The 13,241-nt window shown below is 40.1% G+C and overlaps 1 pseudogene; it reads left to right on the plus strand.

Moving 5' to 3' along the window:
* The first annotated feature begins 11,467 nt into the window (after positions 1-11,467).
* On the plus strand, positions 11,468-12,611 carry LOC141572177 (large ribosomal subunit protein eL21-like; annotated as a pseudogene).
* Positions 12,612-13,241: the final 630 nt, after the last annotated feature.

Below are 13,241 nucleotides of genomic sequence, written 5' to 3' on the forward strand. Positions count from 1 at the left end.
GTTTTAGTATGTTGTATTTCCATTCCCACTTGTCTCAAGATACTTTTTTATTTCCCCTTTATCTCTTCTTTGATCCATTGATTGTTCAGAAGAATGTTGCTTAATTTCCATGTATTCATGAATTTTCTGGTTTTCCTCTTGTTATTGATTTCTAGTTTCATATCACTCTGGTCAGAGAAGATACTTGGTATGATTTTAATCTTGAATTTGCTAAGACTTGTTTTGTGGCCTAACATATGGTCTATTCTGTGTACACTAGAAAATGCTCCATGCGTACTTGAGGAGAATGTGTATTCTCCTGTTGTTGGAAAAAATATCTGTATACAGTTCTTAGGTCCATTTGGTCTATAGCATTGTTCAAATCTGCTGTTTCCTTATTGATTTTCAGTATGGAGGATCTGTCCATTGTTGAGAGTGGGTATTAAAGTCCCCAACTATATATTTCCCCTTTTAGTTCTGTTAGTATTTGCTTTATGTATTTAGTTACTCCAATGTTGAGCACATATTTACAATTGTTATATCTTCTTGATGTATTGACTGCTTCATCACTATATAGTGACCTACTTTGTCTTTTTACATTTTTAGTTTAAAGTCTATTTTGTCTGATATAAGTATAGCCATTTCTGCCTTTGTTGTTGTTGTTACAACTTGCTTGAAATATTTTTTTCCATCCCTTGACTGTTAGTCTGTGTGTCTTTAAGGCTAAAGTGAGTCTCTTGTAGGCAGTGTATTGTTGGATCTTGGTTTCTTTTGTTATTTTTTTGTTTTGTTTTTTTCATCCATTCAGCTATTCTATATCTTTTGATTCGATAATTTAATATTTGTATTTAAAGTAATTATTGATAAGTAAAGACTTACAACTGCCATTTTGTGTTTTCCTATTGTTTTGCCGGTCCATTGTTTCTTTTTTTTTTAGTTTTCATTTTTTTAGTTATTTATTTATTTGTTTATTTATTTTTTAATTTATTGGGGTGACAATTGTTAGTAAAATTACATAGATTTCAGGTGTACAATTCTGTATTGCATCATCTATAAATCGCATTGTGTGTTCACCACCCAGTCAGTTCTCCTTCCATCACCATATATTTGATCCCCCTTACCCTCATCTCCCACCCCCCACCCCCCTTACCCTCTGGTAACCACTAAACTATTATCTGTGTCTATGAGTTTTTGTTTCTCATTTGTTTGTCTTGTTCTTTTGTTGTTTTTGGTTTATATACCACATATCAGTAAAATCATATGGTTCTCTGCTTTTTCTGTCTGACTTATTTCGCTTAGCATTATACTCTCAAGATCCATCCATGTTGTCACAAATGTTCTTATATCATCTTTTCTTAACACTGAATAGTATTCCATTGTGTATATATACCATGACTTCTTTATCCATTCAACTATCGAAGGACATTTTGGTTGTTTCCATGTCTTGGCCACCATAAACAAAGCTGCAATGAACATTGGAGCACACGTGTCTTTATGGATTAATGTTTTCAGATTTTTGGGGTAGATACCCAGGAGAGGGATTCTTGGGTCATACGGTAATTCTATTCCTAATTTTTTCAGGAACATCCACACTGCCTTCCATAACGGCTGCACCAGTCTGCCTTCCCACCAACAGTGTATGAGGCTTCCTTTTTCTCCACAGCCTCTCCAACACTTGTTACTATTTGTCTTGTTGATGATAGCCATTCTGACTGGGGTGAGGTGATATCTCATTGTGGTTTTGATTTGCATTTCTCTGATGATTAGTGATGTGGAGCATTTTTTCATATGTCTATTTGCCATTTGTATGTCCTCTTTGGAGAAATGTCTCTTCAGGTCCTCTGCCCATTTTTCAATTGGGTTGTTTGTTTTTTTGTTGTTGAGTTGCATGAGTTCCTTGTATATTTTGGATATTAGCCCCTTATTGGAGACACTGTTTGCAAAAATCTTCTCCCATTCACTTGGTTGCCTCTTTATTTTGTTGATGGTTTCTTTTGCTGTGCAGAAGCTTTTAAGTTTGATATAGTCCCGTTCATTTATTTTAGCTTTTACTTCCCTTGCCTTTGGAGTCAAATTCATAAAATGCTCTTTGAATCCAAGGTCCATAAGTTTAGTAACTATGTTTTCTTCTATGCAGTTTATTGTGTCAGGTCTTATGCTTAAGTCTTTGATCCATTTTGAATTAATTTTGGTATATGGTGAGAGATAGCAGTCCAGTTTCATTCTTTTGCACGTGGCTATTCAATTCTCCCAGCACCATTTATAGAAAAGGCTGTCTTTTCTCCATTGTATGTTATTTGCTTCTTTTGTCAAAAATTATCTGTGGTTTTATTTCTGGGTTCTCAATTCTATTCCATTGGTCTATGTGTCTGTTTTTCTGCCAATACCATGCTGTTTTGATTATTGTAGGCCTGTAGTACAAGCTGAAGTCAGGGAGTGACTGTTTTCTTAAGATTGCTTTGGCTACTCGGGGTCTTTTGTGGTTCCAAACAAATCTGATGATTTTTTGTTCTATTTCTTTAAAAAATGCCATTGGGATTTTGATGGGGATTGCATTAAATCTGTATATTGCTTTGGGTAATATGGCCATTTTAACTATGTTGATTCTTTCAATCCATGAGCACGGAATGTCTTTCCATTTCTTTGTGTCTTCTTCAATTTCTTTTTAAAATGTCTCATAGTTTTCAGCATATAGGTCTTTCACATCCTTGGTTAAGTTTATTCCTAGGTATTTTATTCTTTTTGCTGCAATTGCAAAAGGAATTGTATTTTGTATTTCTTTTTCTGAGATTTCATTGTTAGTATATAGGAAGGCAATGGACTTTTGTACGTTGATTTTGTAGCCAGCAACTTTACTGTATTCGTTGATTGTTTCTAATAGCTTTTTGGTGGAATCTTTAGGGTTTTCTATATATAGCATCATGTCAGCTGCAAAGAGTGACAATTTAACTTCTTCATTCCCAATTTGGATGCCTTTTATTTCTTTCTCTTGCCTGATTGCTCTGGCAAGGACTTCCAACAGTATGTTGAAAAGCAGAGGTGATAGGGGACAGCCCTGTCGTGTTACTGAATGTTGAGCAAAGGGCTTCAGTTTTTCATCATTAATTATGAGATTAGCTGAGGGCTTGTCATATATGACCTTTATTATGTTAAGGTATTTTCCTTCTATACCTATTTTATTAAGTGTTTTAATCATAGATGGATGTTGTTTGTTGTCAAATGCCTTTTCTGCATCAATTGATATAATCATATGATTTTTGTCCTTTATTTTGTTTATGTGATGTATCACATTGATGGATTTGTGGATGTTGAACCATCTTTGTGCCCCGGGGATGAACCCCACTTGGTCTTGATTAATAATCTTTTTAATGTATTGTTGTATTCGATTTGCTAGAATTTTGTTTAGGATTTTTGCATCTGTATTCATCAGAGATATTGGTCTGTAGTTTTCTTTTTTTGTGTTGTCCTTACCAGGTTTTGGTATCAGGGTAATGTTGGTCTCATAAAATGAGTTAGGGAGTACTGTCTCTTCTTCAATTTTTTGGAAGAGTTTGAGCAGGATTGGTATTAGATCCTCTTTGAAGGTTCTAGTGAAGCCATCTGGTCCAGGACTTTTTTTTTTTTTTTTAAGATTTTTAATTGGGGAAGGGGAACAGGCCTTTATTGAAGAACAGTGTGTACGTCCAGGCCTTTTTTTTTTCCCAAGTCAAGTTGTTGTCCTTTCAATCTAAGTTGTGGAGGGTGCCATTCAGCTTCAAGTTGTTGTCCTTTCAGTCTTAGTTGTGGAGGGCGCATCTCAGTTCCAGGTCCAGCTGCCGTTTCTAGTTGCAGGGGGCACAGCCCACCATCCCTTGCGGGAGTCGAACCGGCCACCTTGTGGTTGAGAGGATTCACTGCAACAAACTGAGCCATCCAGAAGCTCAATGGCAGCTCAGCTCAAGGTGCCGTGTTCAATCTTAGTTGCAGGGGGAGCTGCCCACCATCCGTTGCAGGAGTCGAGGAATCGAACTGGCAACCTTGTGGTTGAGAGGATGCGCTCCAACCAAATGAGCCATCCGGGAGCTCAGAAGCAGCTCAGCTCAAGGTGCCGTGTTCAATCTTAGTTGCAGGGGGTGCTGCCCACCATCCCTTGTGGGACTCAAGGAGTTGAACTGGCAACCTTGTGGTTAAGAGCCCACTGGCCCATGGGGAATTGAACCGACAGCCTTCGGAGTTAGGAGCACGGAGCTCTAACCTCCTGAGCCACCAGTCCGGCCCTGGTCCAGGACTTTTGGCAAGGTTTTGGAAGACTGACTCAACTGCGTTACTGGTGATCGGTCTGTTTAGATTTTCCAGTTCTTCATGGTTCAGACTGGGAAGGCTATGTGTTTCTAAGAACTTGTCCATTTCTTCTAGGTTATTGAATTTGGTGGTACATAGTCCTTCATAGTATTCTTGGATGATCCTTTGTATTTCTGTGGCATCCGTGATAACTTCCCCTTTTTCATTTCTGATTTTATTAGTGTAGTCTCTCTTTTTATCTTAGTGAGTCTAGCCAAGGGTTTGTCAATTTTGTTAATCTTTTCAAAGAACCAGCTTTTCATCACATTAATTTTTTCTATTGTCTTTTTGTTCTCTATTTCAATTAGTTCTGCTCTGATTTTTGTTATTTCCTTTCTTCTGCTGAACTTGGGTTTCACTTGTTCTTCTTTTTCTAGTTCTTTAAGGTGTAACATGAGGTTATTTATTTGGGAGTTTTCTTGTTTCTTGAGATAGGTCTGTAATGATATAAATTTCCCTCTTAAAACTGCTTTTGCTGCATCCCAAAAATTTTTGTAGGATGTATTTTCATTGTCATTTGTTTCTATGTATCTTTTGATCTTGCCTCTAATTTCTTCTTTGACCCAGTCGTTTTTTAAAATTATGTTGTTTAATCTCCATGTATTTGTGTTTTTTCCTACTTGCTTTTTGCAGTTGATATCCAATTTTAAAGCCTTGTGATCAGAGAATATGCTTGGTATGATTTCAATCTTCTTAAATTTGCTGAGGCTGATTTTATGTCCCAATATATGGTCTATCCTTGAGAATGTTCCATGCACACTAGAAAGAAATGTATAGTCTTATGTTTTAGGATGAAGTGCTCTATATATGTCAATTATGTCCATTTCATCTAATGTGTCATTTAGGGCTGCTATTTTGTTATTTATTTTCTGTTTGGATGATCTATCCATAGCTGTCAATGATGTATTTAAGTCCCCTAGTATAATTGTGTTTTGGTCAATTTCTCCCTTTTGTTCTGTTAGTAGTTGCTTGGTATATTTCGGTGCTCCCTGATTGGGGGCATAAATATTGATGACTGTTATGTCTTCTTGTTGTATAGTCCCCTTTACCATTATGAAATGTCCATCTTTGTCTCTTGTTACCTTTTTCACCCTGAAGTCTGTTTCATCTGATATCATTATGGCTACACCTGATTTTCTCTGGGTACCATTTGCTTGGAGTGTCAATTTCCACCCTTTCACTTTGAGTCTATGCTTGTCCTTGTAGCTGAGATGTGTCTCTTGGAGACAGCATATGGTTGGGTTTAGTCTTTTGATCCAATCTGCTACTCTGTGCCTTTTTATTGGTGAGTTCAGTCCATTTACATTTAGGGTGATTATTGATATGTGAGGATTTCCTGTCATTCTTACTTAGTTTTCTGATAAGGCTGTATCTCCATTGTTTCTTTGCCTTTTTGTTGTTATCTATTATTCCTGTATGGTGGTATTCTATGATGTTTCCCTCTGTTTCTTCTTTTATTACAGTATATATTTCATTTCTGGATTTTTTTTGAGTGGTTACCCTTAAGTTTATGTAAAAGGAAGTTTGATATTTGGAGTATTCCATTTTCTTCAGCATGCTTACTTTCTCCATTCCCATATTCCGGTTCAGGCATTTACTCTCCCACTTTTTATGTTTTGGTGACACAAATTGTCCCTGTTGATGGTAGTTGAATAGCCTCCTTTAGTATTTCTTGTAATGCAGGTCATGTATTAGAAAATTCCCTCAGCTTCTGTATATCTGGAAAGGTCTTTATTCCTCCTTCATATCTAAAGGATATCTTTGCTGGATATATTATTCTTGGCTCATAATTTCTCTCTTTCAGTAGTTTGAATGTTTGGTTCCACTCCCTCCTGGCTTGTAGAGTTTCTGCTGAGAAATCTGATGATAATCTAATGGTTTTCCTTTGTAGGTTACCGTCTTCTTTTCCCTGGCTGCCTTGAGGATTCTTTCTTTGTCATTGATTTTTGACAGCTTCAATACAATGTGCCTTGGAGAAGTCCTGTTGGGATTGAGGTAATTAGGTGTTCTACTTGCTTCTTGGTTTCGAGGATCCAGTTCTGTCCACAAGTTTGGGAAGTTCTCATCAACAATTTGTTTGAATATATTCTCTGTTCCTGTCTCTCTTTCTTCTACTGCTGGTATGCCCATTATTCTTATATTGCTCTTTCTGATGGAGTCAGAAAGTTCTTGTAGAGTTCTTTCATTTCTTTTAAGTCTCAAGTCTCTTTCTTCTTCCATCTGTGTCATTTCCAGGTTTCTATCTTCGATGTCACTGATTCTTTCCTCCATCTGGTCAACTCTACTACCTAAGCTGGTTATTTCATTCTTAATTTCTTCTATTGAGTTCTTAATCTCCAGAAATTCTATTTGGTTCTTTTTTAAATTTTAATCTCTTTCGTAAAATGTTCATGTTGTTCTTTGATTGTGTTTCTGAGTTCATTAAACTGCCTTTCTGTGTTTTCTTGCATCTCGTTGAGTTTTTTCAGAACTGCAATCTTGAATTCTCTGTCATTTAAGTCACATATTTCCATATCTTTAAGTTCCTTTTCTGGAGACTTTTCACTTTCTTTCTGAACTGTCTGGTTGCCTTGGTTATTAATGGCAATTACTGATGTATTATTTCTCTTCCTAGACATCTACAGGAGTGGGTTCGGAACAGGTTGATAGGAAGAGGTCTTTCTTTTGTTTTTTAGTACTTTTTGGTAGAATGTTTTATTTTCTGTCCGACTGCAGCCTTTTTTTCTCTCTCACACAGTAGTGCTATGTTTTCTCTGCACTATTCCAGCTTCTCACACAATGGGGGAAATTCCCTGGGAGATGGGCTTCTCCTCTATTAATAGTTCATCTAGGTCACAGGGTGCAGTGTCTGTGTGGGTATGCAGAGAGCTTTTGAAGTTCCAAAGCTCTTCCTGCACCAGATTCAGAGCCCATATGTTTCAGCAGTTGTTTACTCCTGCAGGTATCCACCCAGATAGGTGGGGTTAGGGGCGGGGTGAGTTGTGAGAGGTGGCCCAGAGCAATGGTGGCGGCCACCACCACAGCCAGTCCTGCTTCCACAACTCCCTCCTCTTTGCTGGAACTATTTGGGCTGCGAATCTGTGTCTGCGGTCCACAGTTCTCAGAACAGCAAATATTCTGTTCTTTTGATCTGACACTGCTACTGTTCTGCTTCTAGCACGGGGCAGGTGGGGGCGGGGCGAGCTCTGGGAGGGTAGGGAGTGGGAGGCTAGTCTCAGTGCCTAAGGCTTCCATTCTCTGCTCGGCAGTGAGGGCTTAAACCACCGTTTTCAGCCTTCTCCCCCTGTCGCGCAAATCGCCCACCTTTAGGTGAATTCGGTAGTGGGTCTCTTTGTCTTGTCCGTCTGCTGTGCAGGCAGTCCTTTGTGGAGTTATTGTTGTTCGATTAGTTGTAAATTCCAGGGGAGATTTACAGAGGCTCACCTCACACCGCCATTTTGATGACCAGGTCCATTGTTTCTTAACCTTTTTTAACGTCTTATGGTCTAAAAATGCTTTAACTAGTTTATCATATTCTTTTGTGTAATTACTATAGGTTTTTCCCTTGTGGTTACCATGAGGCTTATATAAATATCTTAAAATTGTAACTACCTATTTTAAAGTAGTAATAATTTAACTTCAATAGAAGTCTTAAGTGTTATACTTTTAATTCTCCTCTCCCTCACATTTTAGGTTATTGGTGTTCAATTTACATATTTATTTTTATGTTGTGTAACTAATAATAGATTATTGTAGTTATGGTTATTTCTAATGTTTGTTTTTAACTTTTAGACTAGAGTTGTAAATGAATGATGAATTACTAACACCATATTACAGAACCAAACTTTGACTATATATGTATTTACCATTACCAGTGGGTTTTACACTGCCTTATGTTTTTATGATGTTAATTAGTGTCCTTTATTTTTTCTCAAAGAACTCCCTCTAGCATTTCTTATAAGACAAGTCTAGTGTTGATGAATTCTCTCTGCTTTTGTTTGGGAAAGTCTTTATCCCTTTTTTGTTTCTGAATGACAACTTCGCCTGGTATAGTATTCTTGGTTGATGGTTTTGTTGTTTCAGTATTTTAAATATGCTGTGCCATTCTCTTCTGGCCTGAAAAGTTTCTGTAGAGAAACTTATAGTGTTGTGCAAGTTCTGTTATGCATAACTTCTCTTTTCTCTTGCTGCTTGTAAAATTATTTCTGTCTTTGACTTCTGATAATTTAATTACAATGTGTCTTGGTGTAGCCCTATTCAGGTTCAACCTATTTGGGGTCCTTTGGGTCTCTTGGGTGTAGATATCTGTTTCTATCCCCAAGTTGGAAAACTTTTCAGCCATTTAAATATACTGTCCCTTTTTCTTTCTCTTCTTCTGGAATTTCCATTGCAAACATTGTTTCTTTTCATTGTGTCCCATAAGTCCCATTAGCTTTTTACACTGTTTTTTTTTTTTTGTTTTTTTTTGACTCTGACAGGATAATTTCAAATGTCCTATCTGCCAGATCATTGATTCTTTCTTCTATATGGTTGAGTATGCTTTTGAGTCTCTCTTATTCAATTTAGTTATTGCATTTTTCAGCCCTAGGATTTTTTTTATGGTTTCTATTTCTTTGTTGAACTCGTTTTCTTCATGCATTGTTTTCCTAATTTTGTTTAGTTTTGTGTATTCTTGTAGTTCACTAAACTTCTTTTAAAGGATTATTCTGATTTTTTTTTTCTAACAGTTCATAAATCTCCATTTCTTTAGGGTCAGTTATTAGAGATTAGTTTCCTTTGGTGGTGTCATGTTTACCTGATTGTGTGTGTGTGTGTGTGTGTGTGTGTGTGTGTGTGAGAGAGAGAGAGAGAGAGAGAGAGAGAGAGAGAGAGAGAGAGAGAGACTTGACTCCTTATGTTGGTATCTGTGCATTTGAGAAAGTGGTCTCCTCTTCCAAACATTACAAGTTTGCTTTGGCAGTTCTTCACCAGTCGGCTTAGTTTGGTTCTGGTAATGTCCTTGGGCAAGTGGGGCCTAGTATTAGGGTCTATTTTGGGGTAAGGCACCTGTTTGAGCTCTGAGGTCAGTTGGGGTGTGTGCCATTGGCTGAGAACAGCTGGATAGGACTTCTGGGTTAGTTCCCTGCCCATGTGAGGCTATAGGATGAGCTCTGTTGTTGCCTGAAATCTCTGGTCAGGCTTACTAGATGGTCAGGACTGGGTATCATGCTCAGAAGTAGGTGGGACTATGAATTAGCTTCCCTGCTCTGACAGGACAGCAGGACAGGGTGCAGGACCTGCATGGCACATTGTTTGGGGACCCAAATTAGGCAAGAGTGTTCACTGAATATCCTGGTCAGGTGAGGCCACTAGTTTTACTCTGCAGGCAGGAGAAGACACAGGCTGTGCTCTGTTCAAGCGCCACTATAAGCAGGGCAGTTGGGTGGGCTACACAGCTTCCTTTGTGCTCTGATAAGGTTCGCTGGTCAGGTGGACCGAAGGCTGTAGTTAACAGTAAGTGGAGATACAAATTAAGTTTCCATGCCTTGATGCAGCAGCAGAAGCAGCTGCCAAGCCTCCAGGACTCTTTTGTGGTCTCAAGCTGAATCATGCCCAAAGTTCCCTAGCCAAACAGGGATATTGACTTTGCTCTGGGAGCAGTTAGCTCTGCCCACCCACATCTCGGAGCAAGTCTTGCTGGGTTCTGCAGCTTCCAGGTGTTCTCACCAGCCCTTCCTGTCAGATGTGGCCAGGGGCTGGCCAGAGCTGGTAGAGCTATGATTCAGCTCTTCTGTCTGAGCGTGGGCGGACCAGGCTCCAGGGCCAGCAAAACTCCTCATTTGTGGACCCAGATCAGGCAGACTTGTACTCTGCCAAGTTCTCTGGTCAGACTGCACTGAATTCGCGCTGCAGGTGAGTAAAGCCGCTGGTTTGGACTTGGGCTCTGCAGGTAGGAACTCAGTCTGCTAAGATCAGAGTGCTGGTTGTTGGAAGCTCCTCCCTTCTCCATCACAATCAGATTCCCTGTAGTTGAGTCCAATTCCTCTGCAATCCCTGTGGGGCAAAACCAGAGTAGGGGCTCCCATTAAATGACCCACAATGTTTTTGAGGGGTAGGGGTGGATATCACCCCTGGGCTCCCTTTTCTCTCTGGAGGAACCGTAGGCTCAGGGGAGACTTCTTGGTGTGGTGCTGCACTGGCCTGGGGGAGGGGCAATGCAGTGAGCATGTAGCCACTCCTCTTACCTTCTAATGCAGTAGCTCTTGGTCTCTGTGGTGTGCGTATGTGGGGTGGGGGGTTGCTTCAGCCCATGTTCTCTCAGTGGTGTCTTGGCTGTGAATAGTTGTTAGTTGTTCTGATGAGGGGAAGCAACGTCAGGAATGACCTTTATTGTCATCTTGGTGATGTCACTCCCCTTGCTATGTGTTGAATACTGTTCTGAGGACTTTATATGGATTAACTTCTTTAATCTTCACAACCACTTTATGGTACTACTATGAACCCCATTTTACAGATGTGAAAATTGAGGCACAGGGATGATAAAGTGGGAGCCCTTTTTTCACAGCCCCTCTGCTTTTAACCCTGAGATGAGGACTCACCAAAATTGTTCCTCTGCTTCCTGCCTCTCAAGAACAGGTGTCCCTCTCCTCCATTGTGAGGCAGTGTTACATTGCCCTTCACTGGGCTTCTGTGTAACATAGCTGCTGGAGATGGCAAATTCAGTGGAAGAGGCAGGAGTGGTAGATAGGAGATGCAAGAAGAAAGGAGGCACAAAGAGGTTTTCCAATTCATCAGGACGCTAGTGAAGGCAGGTACTCCATTTTTTAACCATCACTTCCCCATCTCCACAAAAAGAGCTGGTGGTGGGACTGGCAACCACCTCTCCAGTAACCCTCCTTAGCCGAAACCTATCTTAGGCCACTGGCAGCATTCCAACCTCCCCCTGGATGAGGGCAGCTCCCTACCCAAGGCAGACCCCTCAGAGTCACTGAAACTAAGGCAGCCACCCTGCTTCATCCCTGGAGCGTGGATTCAGGCTTTGAGCTTTTGACCAGGGAAGGCACAGGCCCAGAAAGGACTTGTTCAGGTCACAGAGTTTGTAGGCATCAGAGCCAAAAGTTAAGTCCCAGTGTCCTAAAGCCAGAATTATTCCCCCCCTCCCCATAATGCCATTTTGTGTGGAAGTTTTCATGGTGGTTGAGAGAGTGGATGGGGCTATTATCATTCCCAATATTTCTCCTGTAAGAAAAATAGTCAGTGAACGTCTCACAAAAGAGCTTCAGAACATCGTCTATTGCTGTATTACGAATGACCCTTAAATCTACCAGTAAAGGGAAAGGGAATAAAAAATATGCCGATTCTTTCCTTGAATTTGCATAAAATCTCCAAAAGGAACTTGTATATTTGTTGCCTTCAAGGGGGAGACTAGATGGCTCATGGAGTGACTTTTTACCATTTGCACATCGAGCCATGTGAACATACAGCCTATTCAAAATAAATATCCTTTAAAAAATATTCCTGCTCCTTTTCAGCCAGGACTGCCATTTTCCAGTAATTCGTCAAAATGACCAACACAAAGGGAAAGAAGAGAGGCACCAACTGTATATTCTCTAGGCCTTTTAGAAAACATGCAGTTGTTCCTTTGTGAATCTACCAGAAAGGTGATACCGTAAACATCAAGGGACTGGGCACTGTCCAAAAAGGAATGCCCCACAAATGTTCCCACGGCAAAACTGGAAGGGTCTACAATGTTACCCAAAATGTGGTTGGCACTGTTGTAAACAAACAAGTTAAGGGCAAGTTTCTTGCCAAGAGAATTAATGTACGTATTGAGTATATTAAGCACTCTAAGCCGAGACAGCTTCCTAAACGGGTGAAGGAAAATGATCAAAAAAAGAAGGAAGCCAAAGAGAAAGGTGCCTGGGTTCAACTGAAACGCCAGCCAGAGCAGCACACTGTGTGGGAACCAACGGAAAGGAGCCTGAGCTGCTGGAACCCAGTCCCTAGGAATCTATGGCATAAGTGTAAAAAAATAAAAGACCTCTGTACTATTTTAAATATTTCTCTTAATTGAGTAGAAGTGTGGTGTACCCTCACCCAAAGAAATATTTAAAGAAAACTTCAAATTGTGTCCTAAAAAAAACAAAAACATATATACATACATCTATCTGTGTATATGTCTGTCTATATGTCTGTCTGTCTGTCTGTCTATCTATCTATCTATCTATCTCCCTGAAACCCCAGGCTGGGAGCCAGGACTCCTCAGTTCTGGCCCCACCTCTGCCACAAACTGACTGTAACTTCAGGCAACTGATGTAATCTCTCCAGGCCATTCTCTCCACTGTAAAACAGGAATTGGCTGAACCAGTCATCTGCAAGGCTCCTTTCCGCTCTAAAGGTCTGATTCTAGACTCCCCAGCTAGATTCTAAGATCCAGTAACCCTCCTTTTGGAACAATTTTGGAGTCTTCTGAAAAAGCCCCCTTGTAAACCTTGGCTCGGGATTTGCTCACTCAGCTAGGCGCCACCTACTTCCTGGAAGACAGGTCTGCAGACGAAGCTGACCAGGACTGTTCTGGGAGCTAGGAAGACAGGAGATGCTGACATAAAGGAGTGTGGTCAACCAAACTCGACTTTCAGAGCTATAAGGACCTGGGTTCAAATCCTAGGTGACCTTGACTTATAGTCATTTAACCTGAGCCCACATTTCCTCATCCATAAAATATCAACTTCGCAGGCTCAACAGATTATGTGACATAGCACGAAAAGCACCTGACATACAGAAAGTGTGACAAATGTTAGCTTGCTTCCTTCCTTCCTCCGTCCCTTCATAGCTGGCTAGGACACTGGACAGAGGAGGCTACGTTAGTTTGTATGTATTGCCTTTAAGTTGGTTTTCTTATGCAAACCCATGAAACATGGCCATCTCAAGTTGGTTCTCTTAGCATTTTTGTTGCTACAGATCCAAGACTATATGTAGGCTGT

Source organism: Rhinolophus sinicus, linkage group LG06 (assembly GCF_036562045.2).
Source record: "Rhinolophus sinicus isolate RSC01 linkage group LG06, ASM3656204v1, whole genome shotgun sequence".
NCBI classification, from domain to species: domain Eukaryota; kingdom Metazoa; phylum Chordata; class Mammalia; order Chiroptera; family Rhinolophidae; genus Rhinolophus; species Rhinolophus sinicus.